Here is a 14,943-nt window from a genome sequence, read left to right as displayed (position 1 = left end):
CCAGCCATTTGGCCGTTCCTATCAAGATGTTATATGCGTGAGGGGACCATGCTGAGCCCCTTAGCTCTATTTGGTCAGCAGCTCAGGACCAGCAGTGACCGTCTCATGACATATAGAGTAGATGGATTGCTAGTTTCCCCATGTTCTGAGTACTTGGGATCTTCACCAAAAACGTGATCTTCAATAAGATGGCTGTTATTTTTAACTATTAAATTTCGGGTTAGTTTGTTATGCAGTAATATATAATTGAAGTTGATAGCTAAGCTAGAACTTCAAGCTTCTTAATTTTGAACTGAAAAGAAAACATTTTACCCTAGCTGTCCCTAAATAACTCTACCATGATTTGGATAGGTATTATGCAATGTGGTGGGTATTGTGTTCCCTGAAATATTGTGTGTTCCCCGAAATAAACATATCTGGGGTCAGAGAACAGACAGCCACTAGAACAGAGCCAGAAATGGTGGCTAGAAAATGGGAAGAGTAAACCATAACAGAAGTTGGGCGGTGGTGGTACACACATTTAATCCCAGCACTTGAGAGGCAGAGCTACCCAGATCTCTGGGTTCAAGGCCACTTTAGAAACAGCTAAACATGGTGACCCACGCCTTTAATCCCAGGGAGTAGGGGCAGAAAGAAAAAGGTATATAAGGCGTGAGGACCAGGAACTAAGGAGGAAAAAGCATGTGGTTAGTTAAGCTTTGGAGCAACACAGTTCAGCTGAGATTCATGTGGAGGAGGACTCAGAAGCTTCCAGCCTGTGGAAACAGGATCACCGGAGGAACTAGCAAGGTGAGGTAGCCATGGCTTGTTCTGTGTCACTGATCTTCCAGCATTCACCCCAATAACTGGCCTCGTGTTTTTGTTCTTATTAATAAGAACGCTTTAAGATTCATGTTACATCGCAATGTAAGGAAAGATTTGTAACTCAAGACTGTTGGTGTGGAGGTTGAAATTCCAATAGTGGTGTGAGTGGAGAAGATAACCATTAGGGAAAGGGCCAGAAATGGGAAATTGCTGACAAATACTTTTGCCTTCTAGAAAACTGGTAGGAAAGGCTGCTTAGAAAGAATTAACTGAAGGACTGGAGAGGTGGTTCAGTAGGAGCACTGGTTCAATTCCCAGCACCCACATGGCAGTTCACACCCCAGTTCCCGGGGACCCGATGCTCTCTTCTGGTCTCTTTAGGCACCAGGCACACATGTGGTGCCCAGACAAACATGCAGGCAGAATGCACATACAGATAAAAAGTAAAATAAAAAAGTTAGCTGGGAAGTTTGTGGCTTTTTCAATTTGAAGAAGAGGTTTGAGAATCTTTTTGAGGTTGCCTTTACCTCCAAAGACAGCTTTTTCTGTTTAAGGATGCTGGGAAGTCAGGTATGAAGTATCAGGCTTGCATAATGAGGTTTATGTTTTTATGTGGTATTCTTAGCCCCTGAGAGCTTTCTAAAATGTGAGACAGACAACATGCTTATTTTATAGCATGGTTGTGGATAGTTCTGCTTGCTAGCTGCAGTTCTGTTAGGACTTTGTTCTGTATTATGTTAAGGGAATTATGCAGATGCTGGTAGGGCATTTAAAATAGGAAGAGAGAGAAGTGAATGATAAAAGCAATTCTAACTTATAGATGCCGCCCTGCACAGCCCTACATTTTTGTGTGGCCTTTGCAGTGGTTGTGGATTTTCATCCTGTGAAGATCTTTGGCATTTACTGCTTGCACTAGTTCTTGAGATGAGGACTTTGGTCATCAGGTAAGGAGTATTAGGGTTATATAGAAACTCTTTGGGAATCTTTTTTTTAATTGAAAAACTGAAAGTCAGCCAGGCGGTGGTGGCTCACACCTTAAATCCCAGCACTTGGGAGGCAGAGGCAGGCGGATCTCAGCCTAGTCTACAGGGTGAGTTCCAGGACAGCCAGGGCTGCACGGGAAAAACCCTCTCTCAAAAACCAAAAAAAAAAAAAAAAAAAAAAGAAAAGAAAAACTAAATGTGCATATACACAAAAGCAAACCTGTTTCCTATGTGCAGGGAAGCAGAGTAAGTGGCCCATTTACATTGTCAGGCACTGTGGCAGTTCTTGGGATACTTTGCTTAAGGACAGGAGAATCATGGGTGAATAGAGACACACAGCTGTTGAGTCTGCTGCTCAGATTTTGGGTTCCTTAAGGTGCAAAACAAAATAATTGAGATGCAGCATTAAGGTTCTTTTTTAATTCTGTTCCCTTGGGAGACTGAGGCAGGGGAGCTGCACGTTCAAGGCTAGCCTGGACTACATAGGGAGTTCAATGCTAGCCTGGACTACACAGGAGGACCCTGTCTCAAAAATGTAAAAGGTTTTTCCTCCCCAAGGTGCTGTTTTTCTGCAGAACACAAGTAGTCATCCCACTTTCTTCTTCCTTTGTCAATCAAAACTTGCAGTAGCCTGGGAGTGCAGAGGAGGAACAAGTGATGGGCACTGTAGTAAGGGTCAGGGCCACCACTGTGCCAGAGAGCAGCATCACTGATGGAGAGTGCATTAGTCTGCTACTTGCTCTTTCAGTTTGTGGGTGTTGGGACATGGCACGGCTCCATATTTGGTGGAGTAGGACAGGCTTTAGAAAGAGACAGTACCATCTTGCAGTATAAATAAAATGTTCTTGGAAACATTATGGGAATGGGAGCTGATCCGGGGGTTTGCGTTCGTGTCCCTGATAGAAGGGAAGGGTAGAGGACTGATGGTCGCCGTCTGTAATGAGAGGGCTTGATTCCCGAAGCTTTACCCTCAGCGTGCCTTCACAGCCTCTTAGATTTGAATCTGGGTTTTAAGTGTCAGTAAAGCGCTGGATCGTGGAAGGAATGTAATTGGGGATGTAACTAGTTTAGGACAGGGAAGAGCCAAGGGGAGGAGACTGCTGGGGACTGGGAAGTTAAGTGTGTGTGAGCAGATTAGAGGGACCTACCTGGCCTTTTCTAAGGACATTTGCTCAGCATCAAGTACTGGTGGGTACTGTTAAGAATGTTAATTTCAGGCTGGAGAGATGGCTTAGCGGTTAGAGTTCATACTGCCTTTGTAGAGAAACCAAGTTCTGTTCCCAATTCCCATGTTGGGTGGCTCAAAATGCTAGCTCACAACTGCCTTTAAGTCCAGTTCTGGGGGAATCTAGGGGTATACATCTGACCTCAGCGTTCACACACACAAAGGCACAGGCACCTACAGACAGATGCAGACACACATAATTAAAAATAGATAAATTTAGAAAAGAATGTTAATTTCATGGTAGCTCTTTATTGTTAACACTCTTAGATGTTTTAAATTGGCAAGAGCTGTTGGATTGGGCTAGTTGGCGTTTGGTGGCTGGCAGACCCTTCCCTTCTAGCTGGCTGCTCTGAGTGGAGAGTTCTTCAGCGTTCTCATTGACAGTTAGCCTTGCTGTTTTGCACATGGAACAGTGGCTCTGAGGAGCTTCTTTCTCACTTTGAGGCCCATTGCAGCCATGGCCAGTGCGGAAAGCTGTAGGTCCCGACTCAGGAAGCCGCTCCAGTCATGACTGTTCAGACGTGTTGCACCAGCTTTCGAAGACTCTGCTCTGCAAGACAAGCCTCAGTGAAGTCCAGATGACCCAACTCACTCAGGAAAGGAAGCAGCCTGCCAGCGACTCAGCACAAATCCTGTCACTGATGCAGTCCAAGGCTTGGGATTGGTGGGCAGTGTTTGCATGTGTGGCTGTGGACGTGAGCACGAGTTTGCCACATGCTCCTGTTCTGCTTATATGCGCAGGCTATTTTGTATTAGTCTTACTGAATGAGTCCAGGAGATCACAGTTATGTTGCATGTTATAGAAAGTTTATGTTAACATGTATATATAGCCTGGGAGACTGAAAATAATACTATTTTTAGGAAACAATAGGATGAAGTAATTTGGTGCTAGAGTGTTTGATCCAGTCTGTGAGTTAAGAAGAAAGAGAAGGTGTTCTGTGTGCTGGGTTAATGTGGAGTGTAGGGTCTCCCTGGCAGAGAGGAGGCAGAATTCTGGCAGATGGCATGTCATCCGTCACCTTTAAGTGTTTGAGGTATTAAAGCGTTGAATTGTGTCAGCAGATAGCACACCATTGTCAGGATAGTTTCCAATGGGAAACATTGTCCAATGTTTCCAGTGTCAGTGTACACATTTGGACATCTCTTAAACACTCTCTTCCCTTTGCCCGGGTACAAGACAAAGTTAGTGTTCTTCCTATTCATTTGAATGGGACTAGAGTGGAAATGTACATTTAATAATTCTCAACTTACTAAAATAAATTGACAGATTAATCAGAGTTGGTAAGAGAAAGCAATAGCAGACTCCTTTATTTTTTCTGGCCTTCTTTTCCTGTGATCTTTTATTTCATTTTCTATTTTCTTGAGTCAATATAGCCACAGCAGTGGTCTTGGTTGACAGCATTTCCCAGATTTCCTCCTCTGTTAGTGAAGCGGTACTCTCAGTGTCCTGATACCTGGTGCACTTGGGTGACTTTAGACATCATCGTGCTTTTCATTAGTCCGAGCTTGTCTGTAGCTTGTCCAAGAAACTTCAAAATGATGAAGGTGCTCTAAAGTTTAAAGACAGAGTCAAGGAGAGTGGAACAGTTTTCTACTGGGCTGCATTGTAAAAATGGGGAAAGAAAATTACTTTCTCTCCCTCTTTTTTTTGGAAAACATTTGCCAGTTGGAGCCTCAAAGAAGATTGAGTTTGGAGGGTTTTTAATTGTGTACCAAAAGGTTATTTCAGAAGATAACATAAGGGAGTGTCATAAAGAAGAAAATGAGAAACTCAGTAACAGAACTGTGCAGAGAAACAGGCAACCTGCCAGTTGACTGAGAGCTTGGAATAGCTTGGAATTAAAGAAACAGTTACAGATTTCCAAAGACTTTGATTCACTGAGTTTATTAGTAAATGTGTGAGAATCAGCTTCAAGTGACTTGTAAAGCATTAAACCTTTCATTAAAGTTTTCTTTTAAAATATTTACTTACTACAAGTTTAATGATTTAAGATCAGAGGATTTGTTAATGAACAATTTATATAAAACTATTGGAATAAAAACGGGCTAAAATGAATCATGATATTGCAGTTTAGTCTCTCAACTCCTGACATTGTAGTTAAACAGAAATTTTCCAAACAGGATAAAGTGTGGGTGTGAGTGTGCAGGCAGGAGGTCCAATAAAGAATGTAAGTGGGTGCTTGAGAGTAGGCTCAGTGGTCTTCTTTCAGAAGACCCAGGATTGATTCTCAGCACCCCTACCTAGCACTTACAACCATCTGTAATTCCAGTTCCAGGGGATTTGATGCCCTCTTGTGGGCTGTGTAGGCACATACATAATTGCAGGTGAAACAGTATATACATCAAATAATATAATAAGAAAGCATCTTTAACAAATGGTGCTGGCATAACTGGATGTCAACATGCAGATGGCTGCAAATAGATCCATATCTGTCACCATGCACAAAACTTAAGTCCAAGTGGATCAAAGACCTCAACATAAATCCAGTTACTCTGAACCTGATAGAAGAGAAAGTAGGAAGTACTCTTGAATGCATTGGCACTGGAGATCACTTTCTAAATATAACACCAGTAGCACAGACACTGAGAGAAACAATCAATCAATGGGACCTGTTCAAACTGAGAAGCTTTTGTAGAGCAAAGGACACGATCAACAAGACAAAGCGACAGCCTACAGAATGGGAAAAGGTCTTCACCAACCCCACATCTGACAGAGGGCTGATATCCAGAATATATAAAGAACTCAAGAAATTAGACATCAAAATGCCCAACAGTCCAATTAAGAAATGGGCTATAGAACTAAACAGAGAATTCTCCACAGAGGAAGTTCAAATGGCTGAAAGACATTTAAGGAATTGCTCAACATCCCTAATTATCCAGGAAATGCAAATCAAAACGATTCTGAGATACCACCTTACACCTGTCAGAATGGCTAAGCTCAAAAACACAGAAGACAGCTTATGCTGGAGAGGATGTGGAGCAAGGGGAACTCTCCTCCACTGCTGGTGGGAATACAAGCTTGTACAGCCACTGTGGAAATCAATATGGCGCTTCCTTAGAAAATTGGGAATCCATCTCCCCCAAGACCCAGCTGTAGCACTCTTGGGCATATACCCAAGGCATGCTCAATCATACCACAAGGGCATTTGCTCAGCTATGTTCATATCAGCATTGTTTGTAATAGCCAGAACCTTGAAACAAACTAGATGCCCTTCAACTGAAGAATGGATAAAGAAAATGTGGTACATTTTTAAAAGTTTTTTGAGATAGGGTTTCTCTGTGTAGTCTTGGCTGTCCTGTAACTTGCTCTGTTCTTTCGAGGGAAAGAAAGCTAAGGGAGCAGGACATCACAGCTGGATCAAGAACAGAAAGGGAGAACAAGGAATAACAGACCATGATAAATGATGACCACATGAGAACAGGAATAGGCAGAGTGCAGGAGAGGTCCCCAGAAATCCACAATGATACATCCTCTGTAGACTGCTGGCAATGATCGAGAGAAAGCCTGATCTGACATAGGCTGGTGATCAGATGGCCAAATACCCTAACGGTCGTGCTGGAACTCTCATCCAGTGACTGATGGAAGTGGATGCAGAGATCCTCAGCCTGGCCCCAGGTGGAGCTCCAGGAGTCCCATTGTCGAGAAAGAGGTGGGACTGTAAGAGTGTGAATTGTTGAGCCCAAGATTGGAGAGGCACAGGGACAAACAGCCAAACGAATTGAAGCACATGAATTATGAACCAAAGGCTGTGGAGCCCCCAGCTGGATCAGGCCCTCTGGATAAGTGAGACAATTGAATAGCTTGAACTGTTTGGGAGGCACCCAGTCTGTGGGACCAGGATCTGTCCTTAGTGCATGAGCTGGCTGTTTGGAACCTTGGGCTTATACAGGGACACTTTGCTCAGCCTGGAAGGAGGGGACTGGACCTGCCTGTACTGAATCCACCAGGTTTAAATGAATCCTCAGGGGAGTCTTGGCCCTGGAGGAGATGGGAATGGAGGGGAGGGGCTGGGGGGAAGGTGGGAGGGGAGAGGACAAGGGAACCCATGGCTGATATGTAAAATTAAAACACAAATATAATAAATTAAAAAAAGGAAAAAAAAAAGAGATGTAAGTGGTCTCTTACCCTTTCATCTACTGAGGAGCTAGGACAGTTATGTAAATAAGGCATTAGTAACTCAAAATCATGTCTTTCCATCAAGGAAATTTACAGGGAAATGCCAAGTGTTCTTTGACAGATGCCCAGGTGTTCCTAAGCTGCATAGTTTGAAGGATATTTTTAGATGTTATTAGTACACCTTGTTTGTTTTAATCTGGAGCGGGGGTTGGATGAGAATGCCTTTTTTCTCAAACCATGGAAACAGATGGTACTCTTTATTGGAAGGTGTCTTACGTAGAGAGTGCTGTGTTGGCAGATGCTTTCGGTTAGCACATTAAAGTCTGCCATCCTGCTCTCTGTGTCATTCATGTGTGCCATTGGCAAGTGGTCTGTTTTTGAGGAGAACCACTCTGCTCCCCCCCCTCTCTCTCTTTTTAAAACGTCTGTGACTATTTTGCCTGCATGTCTGTACCATCTGAGTACCTGGTGCCTGTGGAAGGCAGAAGAGACTTCTGGAGTTGGAGTTGTAGACAGTTGTGTGCTGCCATGTGGAAGGACAGCCAGTGCTGTAGTGGCTGAGCCGTCTCTCCAGCCCCACTGTGCTCTTTAAAACTCCCCAGAAGCCCCTTACAAGGTTTGATTGGTTCACTTCTGTTTGATTTAAGTAGCCTCAGCCTGAGTAGAATTCGTTCTTATTATTCTGCTTAGGTTTCGCTAGGCTTCTTAATTATATAGATGATGTCTCGTATAGGGCTTGGAAAATTCTCTGCCATTGTTGTATTGAACTCCCTATTCTTTTGGCTGTCTGGGCTGCCAATGAGATGCTTTATAGATCATCTTATGTTTTATATTTCTTCTTGCTAGCAGTGACTATCTGCTGAGTTGCAGATGGTTTCTTGTGAACCATTGTCTTCCAGTTCCATGGTTCCCTAGTCTGTTTTGTTTACCCTACTCTCAGTGAGATTTTAATTTTGAATATTGTGTTCATCATAGAAGTTTTGTTTTTGAGGGGGTTCTGGAGATTGGACCTAAGATCTCTGCACATACCAGGTACACACTCCACTACTGAGATATACCCTGAGACATTTTTGAATTTTTAAATTTCTTTTTTTAAAAATTTATTTATTATCCAAAGTGTGTTTTTTGGGATTGTTTCCCACACACCCTGAATCAGGTGCTTTTGGTGTTTGTGCTGGTGAGTTTTTGCCAACTTGACACCTATCAAGACATGCCTGTATCTGGCAAGAGGAACCTCATTAGAGGAAAGGGCTCCATCGGATTGTCTGTAGGCACAGCTGTGGGAGATCATGATTGGTGGGAGAGCCTGTCCCACAGAGCCGTGCCACCCCTGGGCACATGGTCCTGGGCTAAGCAAGCTGAACCAGCCATGGAAAATTTAGGTGGTAAGCAGCCTCCTCCGTGGCCCCTGCTTCAGTCTCTCTTCTCCTGCGTGAGCTCCTGGCGTCCCTTGATAATAGGTTTTGAGCCATAAACCAAAGAAACCCTCTCTTCCCCAAGTTGCTTTTGTCAGAATGTTTTAGCAGAGCAGCAGAAGGCAAACTAGAAAAGCTCCTAGGCTCCAGAGATCACTTTTATCTCCATCGCTCACCGGAAGCCCGGCCCACTTCAGTCGCCTAGCTCTGGGTTCCGCGTGTCCCCTGCGGGCCTGATGTCATCACGCGGCGCATTTCACTTTTCGACTTTCACCTCCTTGTGAATTTCCAGGTGCATCTTCTCTCCTCTGAGACAGGTTTGGCTTCTGAGAGTATTCCTAGCCAGAGACTCGTTTACGACAATCTCCAGTCTCCGGAGTGGGCTGCTCACACTATATAAATGGGGTGGCCACGGTTTCTCTAAGTCTAGAACTTCGTTTTTCCTGTTCTTTCTTAAGACAGCATGTTTTTTCCTCCTGGGATTGGTGATCAGTTCTAGTTTACTCTTCCCCCCAAGGGGTGTCCTTTGGGGGGGGTGTCTCAGTTTATTGTGAAAAGGGTCCCCTTTGTTTAGCAGGCCCTAATCCTCATCTTTTGTCACTTTGCCTGGTGAGGCTGGGGACTCTGAAAAGAAGGGGCATGGCCCTGCCTGTAAGAAGAATTGCTAAACAGTCTTATTGATAAGAAACCTGGAGCCAGATATTGGGTGAAAACCGAGGGATCAGAGGAATAGGACTAGCCACAGGCAACCTCACCTTATCGACTCCTCAGCCTCCAGAGAGACCTACTTCCTATATATCTACGCCTATGTCTTTCTGTGCCTGCCATCTTACTTCCTCTCTTCGCCTAGCTACATCACTTCCTCTTTCTGCCCAGCTCTATCACTTCCTTTCTGTCTGTACAGTCCTCCAGACCTCCATGGTTAATGCTGGGATTAAAGGCTTGTGCTGCAATGCCTGGCTCTGTTCCCAGTGTGACCTTGAACTCACAGAGATCCAGATGGATCTCTGCCTCCCAAACGCTAGGATTAAAGGTGTGTGCTTGACTTCTGTGTTTAATATAGTGGTTGGCTTTTTCCTCTGATTTCTAGATAAGCTTTATTAGGGTGCACAATATATTGGGGGACACAATATATCACCACACCTCTCTGTTGTCTTCAGGGTGAGAGTGGCTTTGTTTCTTCTGAGGTTAGGGTTGCCTCAAAATTTGTCCTGGCAGTCCCTAAGTTTTCAGTTTTCCAGTGCTCTTAAACCAACACATTTTGTAATGGCTTGTCTAGAACTTTTGTTGTTGATGTTGCAGTGGACACTGAGCTGAGTAACTCAAGCTTCAGAAACTGCTTATGGGCCCAGTGCTGGTGCCTCTGATGCTGCATTGTCGGAGATGGTTTTGCAGACTGTTTCCTTTTCCCCACAACATAGTATGTCCAGCCGCTATCAGGAGAGATTCCTGGGCAGGGGAGAGGGTGCTGTGAAGATTTGAAATACAGACCTCCGACTTAGGTATGGCAGCAGGATCCTCAGTATACCCAAGGACTTCAGGAACCATGCTGAAACAACACAGTGAAGCAGGGACTGCCTTCATTCAGGCCCAGCAGCTCCAGGCTGGCTGACACCTTCCTGGAACACATGTGCTGCCTGGACATCGACTCCACTCCCATCCTGGCCTGCAACACTGGCATCATTTGTACTATTGGTCCTGCTTCTCGATCTGTGGAGATGCTGAAAGAGATGATCAAGTCAGGAGTGAATGTGGCTTGTCTGAGTTTCTCTTAGGGAACTCATGAGCACCGTGTAGAAACCATTAAGACTGTGCATGCAGCCACAGGAAGCTTTGCATCTGACCCATTCTCTACTGGCCCGTTGTCATGGTTTTGGACACAAAGGGACCTGAGATCTGGACTGGACTTACCACGGGCAGTGGCAGTGCAGAAGTGGAGCTGAAGAAGGGAGCCGCTCTGAGGATCGCCCTGGACATGGAAAAGGGTGATGAGAACATCCTGTGGCTGGACAGTGAGAACATCTGCAAGGGATGGAGGTGGATGACAGGCTCATTTCACTGCAGGTGGAGGAGAAAGGTGCTGACAGAGGTGGGCAGCCAGAAGGGAGTGAACCCCCCGGAGCTTCTCTGGTCTTCCCTGCTACGTCAGGATCTGAAGTTTGGAGTGGAGCAGGATATAGACATGGTGTTTGTGTCTTTCATTCCTAAGGCAGCCAGTGTGCATGAGGTTAGGAAGGTCCTGGGAGAGAAGGGTGAGAACATCAAGATCCTCAGCAAAGTGGAGAACAGTCTGCAGGCTGATGAGATTTTGGAGGCCAGTGATGGATCATGGTGGTTCATGGTGACCTAAACATTGAGATTTCCTGCAGAGGTGGTCTTCCTGTCTCAAAAAGATGATGATTGGACGATGCAGCCAAGCTGGGAAGCCTGTCACCTGCACCACACTGATGCTGGAGCAAGAGACCTAACCCACCAGTGCTGAGGGCAGTGATGTGGCCAGCGGAGTCCTAGATGAAACGAAATACTTGCTGTCAGGAGAAACAGCCAAAGGAGACTACGGTCTGGAGGCTGTTGACATGTAGCACCCAACTGGCTGTGAAGCAGAGGAACTCTGCCATCCGGCGCTTATTACTGACGACCCCACAGAAGCTGTCGCTGTGGGCGCTGTTGAGGCCTCTTTCAAGTGCTGCAATGGGGCTGTCATTGTGCTCATCACTGCAGTGGCGCACAGTCCCCAGACAGCCTGCCAGACCCCTCTGGACCGTGGCATCTTCCCTGGGCCGTGTAAGGATGTGGTACATGATGCCTGGGCTGAGGAGTTAAGACTTCCATGTGATCTTGCCCATGAATGTTGGCAAGGCCCAAGGCTTCTTCAAGAAGGGAGATGTGGTCATTGTGCTGACTGGTTGATGCCCTGGCTCTGGTTTCACCAACACCATGAGTGTAGTGCCTGTGCCTTGATGACCTCCTGGAGCCCCTCTTCTAGCCCCTGGCTCATCCCCTCCCCCATCCCATCCATTAGGCCAGCAACGCTTGTAGTGCTTACTCTGGGCCATAGTGTGGCGCTGGTGGGTTGGGACTGCCGGGAAAATTAGTGCCTCTGGAACATGGACTAGAGCCCAGCTGTCTATCATATGGCCCTACCCGGGCCAGGGGTGAAAGAGGATTGCAGAACTGGAAACCCTTGAACCTGATCACAAAGGGCAGCAGCATCTCTGTGTATTTTGCTCCTGTAGAAGGTTGCCCAGAGAACTCCCAGCCCTGGCCTGGGGTCAAGAGACAGCAAGAGTAGGGGCTGAGGGCATGGGGCCCGGTTCCTGTGTGATAACCTTCAGCCCTGACCTGCTTCCCCAACAGCTTTGGCCTCCCTCCCTCCTTGTGCACTCCTCAGCTGTCAGCGCAGACACACACCGTCACCGCAGACACACACCGTCTCCATAGACACACCCCGTCACCGCAGACACACCCCATCACCATAGACACACCCCATCACCGCAGACACACCCCGTCACTGCAGACACACCCCGTCACTGCAGACACACACTGTCACCGCAGACACACACACACACACACACACACACACACACACACACCGTCACTGTAGACACACACCGTCACCGCAGACACACACCATCACACACACACCGTCACACACACACAGTCACCGCAGACACACACTGTCACCGCAGACACACACACACACACACACACACACCGTCACCGCACACACCGTCACCGCAGACACACACACACACACACACACACACACACACACACACACACCGTCACCGCAGACACACACCGTCACTGCAGACACACACACACACACACACACACACACACACCCCGTCACCGCAGACACACACACACACACACACACCCCGTCACCGCAGACACACACACACACACACACACACACACACACACACCGTCACCGCAGACACACACCGTCACTGCAGACACACACTGTCACCACAGACACACACACACACACACACACACCGTCACACACACACCGTCACTGCAGACACACACTGTCACCGCAGACACACACACACACACACACACACACACACACACACACACTCCACTCTCCACCTTCCATTCCACTGCGGCAGCATCTCCAGGCCTGTGGCTATAGAGCCCACCTGAATGTCAATAAACAGCAGCTGAAGCAAAAAACATTGGGAACAAGTGAAAGCCAGTACCTTCTTAAATTGTCTTTGTACGTTAATAGGACAGTTACGTTATAGCTTTAACTGTTTAACTACCCATGTGTCCATTAGGTATGGAAGGGTGTTTGGGAGATAAAAATGTATGTGAAGTCCCAGGTGAAGGGCATGCTGTGTTATAGGAAGTGCAAGGGAGTCGCTAGCTTGTGAAGGAATACTTTCATTTAAGGGTGCTGCTGTTTATGTTTACATTGACCCAGGCATGGCTTTATAATGTTGGACTTATTGTGTGTATCTTTCTGACTCACCTCTTGTCTCTGTTTGTACCACTGTCCTCTAGTTCTAGGTTACTTTACTACGATTGTTGTGCCCCCGGTTCCTCTGCTGTGCTTTCTAATTAGTACAGCTGAACAGTTTACACATTCGAGTATTTCTGTCCTCCTATGTGAATTAATGTTTTATGTTTTGATAAATTATGTATGTTTCATAATCTCCCACTGATAATCTTACTCTTTTGGTATTTCATTATACAGCATTTCCCCCCCTCTTGTTCTATATTTTTCTGCATTTCTTAGGTTGAATGCCTAAAACTACGTTCAGTAGTTTATATTTTAGGCAGGAAACATTTTGTCATGTATTGTAATAAAAACTGGGAATATAACAGAACACATTCATACTTAGGTTCATGTTCTAGTAAACACACACAAGTATAAACCCTATACTGTAGTATAAAGATCCTGCAGTTCCCTGTGTCGAGGTGTGTGGCTGTATACAGGCTTAGAATAAGAACAATGCTGGTTGAGGATCTGTGGGAAACTGCAGAGACGATGTGTAAGACGTATCAATGTCTTCCAGGACAAATACAAGGAATGAAGAGTGTTCAGAGCTGGAAATCTGTGAAGTCCCAGGTGAAAGTCATGGTGTGCTATAGGAAGTGTAGGGAAACTGGTTGACAGAGGACACGATGTTTCAGGGAAAGAAAAGTAAAAGCAGGAGGAATTTAAAGGCCCGAGGAAACAGCCTTTACTGGGCACAGGCAGCCTGTGTAGTGGCGATAATGGAGAGGGGCAGCTGTCAGAATACAAGCTGATTGGGAAGAATGGTAGTGTGTGAGTGTGCTGTGAGGAGGAGGCTGAGCTATGTGAGGACTCTGGCGGTAGGCTGTAGAAGGGGACTGTGCCTGGGTCAGAATGTGTTCCTGCCTAAGAGCAATTCAGCGATGGATTGGAGAGAGGTGGAGATAACTGTGAATGTATTAGTTGATTAGAAGTGACTTCTGAGTTTGATGCCCCACATGGGCTTTGTAGGCTCCCACCTCCTAGGCTCCCAGTTCCTTAGGGTGGTATGAAGCATATCTTACTGGGTATTGCTGCCTGGATGCCTTTGCATAGTGGTGGGCTGTGTTTCTCAGTGAAACCACTGCTTTAGCAGTGCCATTGTGACTTAAATTATTTCATGTGTAGGAGGATGCCTTAGTTTATGTATGTGCACTGCATGTGTGCGGGAGCCTGCAGAGGTCAGAAGAGGGCATCAGATCCCTGGAATTAGAGTTACAGGCAGCTGTGAGCTGCCATGTGGGTGCTGGGAACTGAATATGGGTCCAGTAAGTTCAGTTAGTACTCTTAACTCCTGAGCCATCTCTCCAGCCCTCATTATGACTTGTAAATCTCTTTTCAGCATTGGTTGCTTGAATAACTAGTTTCTGGACTGAGCTCTGGAGTTAGGTTCCTGGGATGAGTCATCTCATGGCTTTCTGTGTGCCCCCATGCCCCCTTCTAGCCCAGGCTAATGGCTTTCTGACTTCTGTGGCCATTTTTGATGTTATTCAGGAAGTGCAGGACTTCTCTCCTGTTCTCTGCAGGGCTGGAGGGTACCCCCTGGCCCAGAGAGCTTTTGTTCTTCAGGTGAGTGCTGGCAGCCAAGCCTCTTCCTCTCATGCATGATTGCTGCTTTCATATTTCCTTGCTGGTGGGGTCCACTTTTGCTATTTCTTAGCCTTTGCTAAGGTCAAATTGAAGAGCAGTCAGTTTATGGAGTGGCACTCTGCTTTTGTGTGTCTCTGTTGGCACATGCCTCAGTCGCAGAACATGCTGAAGGAGTGCTGTGGGATGAGTGGAGGGGATGCATACCTTCCATACCCAGTCAGATTCCAAGGCCTAACTTGTACCTGCTTCTTCTACTGGTATTCTGGCTTGCTTAGGAGACTTAAGATCTCAGGTATGAAGTA

The 14,943-nt window shown here is 46.1% G+C and overlaps 1 protein-coding gene and 1 pseudogene across 1 annotated transcript in view; both read left to right on the top strand.

Moving 5' to 3' along the window:
• The window catches only part of Prim2 (DNA primase subunit 2), a 224,475-nt gene that overhangs the window by 27,634 nt on the left and 181,898 nt on the right, over positions 1–14,943 (top strand). The window lies entirely within an intron of this gene.
• LOC118569687 lies at positions 10,079–11,505 on the top strand (annotated as a pseudogene).

The sequence above is a fragment of the Onychomys torridus genome, chromosome 18, assembly GCF_903995425.1.
Source record: "Onychomys torridus chromosome 18, mOncTor1.1, whole genome shotgun sequence".
NCBI lineage: Eukaryota > Metazoa > Chordata > Mammalia > Rodentia > Cricetidae > Onychomys > Onychomys torridus.
The sequence above is the reverse complement of the archived record's forward strand: the minus strand, read 5'-3'. Positions and strand labels throughout refer to the sequence as shown.